Source organism: Oryctolagus cuniculus, unplaced genomic scaffold, assembly GCF_051225735.1.
Source record: "Oryctolagus cuniculus isolate XC-2025 breed Fujian yellow rabbit unplaced genomic scaffold, ASM5122573v1 ptg000090l, whole genome shotgun sequence".
NCBI lineage: Eukaryota > Metazoa > Chordata > Mammalia > Lagomorpha > Leporidae > Oryctolagus > Oryctolagus cuniculus.
Genome location: NW_028301693.1, coordinates 28,924 through 30,912, shown reverse-complemented (window position 1 = coordinate 30,912; position 1,989 = coordinate 28,924).

Below are 1,989 nucleotides of genomic sequence, written 5' to 3'. Positions count from 1 at the left end.
CTTAGGAATGACTGATTGCATGATCTCAGGGGACACTTGAGATGCACAGAGAATACTGATCAGGTGGGATTGCAGGCTTCCAGGTGCGTTCCTGCGTGCACCTGCACTCTTTGACCCTGTTACTGCCTCTGCCAAGAGCAGAGGTCCCTGGCTGGGGATGACAAGGGAAACACCAGGCGATCGCCCTCTCCCCGTTGGGAATGTGATGACTCCCACAGGGTGAGCAGGTGACTGTCAGGTGCAGATACAGTCCTGTGTAAGCCTGAAAGCTGTGGCAGGTGGTCAGGTTTGGAACATGGTAGGAGCGGAGACTGTTTGTGAAAGGCAAATCGCCATCTCTGTGCTTTGCAAGAGATCGCCTGCTCCCTGCAGACAGCAGATTCTCTTGCATTCTTCATCACTGGATTTTTAACTCTACTTGATGCTTTTTCAGCTGTCTGAATCCTTTTATCTTTGTCACACATTTTGCCTCCCACCCTGAAACTGGTAACCATGTCTGATCTAATTTAATAGCCACATTAGAGTACATTTTAAATATCATATCACTAAGTCCATAAACAACTATGCTAATACATGAAGTAGCTCAGCACTGCTTAAAACACATTACAGTTGCCAACACCATAAAATCCCATTTACTATTGCTTGAAAGTGTTTGATATTGAATTTGCCTTCCCCTGGACTGTAATTAGCAACATTCTAAACTGCTTACAAGATTCAATTGACTGGCAATAGTAATCACACATTCACAGAAAAATTGGCTATCGCATTTGATATTTTTTCCTTCTTATGTGTTCTTGGCATCTAGTTGCTGGTTAAAAGAACTAAAAAAAATGGCTCTCTTCATCATGCTTCATGGACATTTATTTTCTTGGTATGTTTAGTCTATCAAGATTTTCCCTATTTCTGTAGGTCTTAGTTCTACATTTCTGTAGATATGGATTAAAATCAAGAAATACTATTTCTCATCAAAGGAACAGTTTATTCCAGATAATTAAATCCAGGAATTTTCAAAGAAAATACAGCAGGGAGCATAAATTAGGTTCTATCAAGGGATATAGGTCATTCCTCATGAATGGTTACTGACAAAACAATTTATGGGAAGCTTTGAGAAGTCATTAATAGTTTTGAAAGTTTTGAAAGCTAGTTTAGTGAGTAGGGAAAAGAAACAAAAGTTCTGTCTGTGTTTTCACAGTGCCCTTCTGACACACAGTTGTTTTCTCTTTATATTTGACAGTATCTTTGAGCCAATGTCTAAGATTTCTGTGCATATACTGTTATTTTTAAAAAATTTTATTGCTTCATTTTATTTGAAAAAGAGTAAGACCGAGAGAGAGAAGAGAGAGAGAGAGCGAGAGAGAGAGCCCAGAGCTTAATCTGGGTTCGCATTGTGAGTGACAGAAAAACCAAGTGCTTGAGCCATCCCTGCTGCTTCCCAGAGTGTGCATTCACAGGAAGCTGGATCAGAAGCAGAGGCAGGATGTGAACCCAGGCCCTCCAGTTACTGAGGGCAGACATCTCAAGTGGCATCGTAACAGCTGTGTCAGTCTCCCACCTGGCATACACTGTTATGAGCACTAGGGATCATCTTTCTTTATTTTGCATTTGCCCAATTGCCATTTGGAGAAGTAAACAATTAAATGGTAATATCAAAAGTCAATAATTCAGAAAAGTAGACGATTTCCTCCCATGATTGTGGAACATGTCCTTTATTCATAAACTGTGTACAACTATGTGATTAATTTAGCTGGAGTCAGACTCTAAGCTCTGAGAAGGGAAGGGAACTTTCTGTCTTGTCCACTGATTTCACTTTTTTGGACTACCAGAGACAATAAATTTTTTGCTAAATAAACAAATGATAAATACTAATTTGGCTTGGATTTCTTAGATTAGTTTACACAATGGATTTCTACTTGCACTAAAAAATGAACTAACCAAAAAAAAAAAAAAAAGAGAGAGAGAGAGAGAGAGAAAAGAAAAGAAATCAAGAGA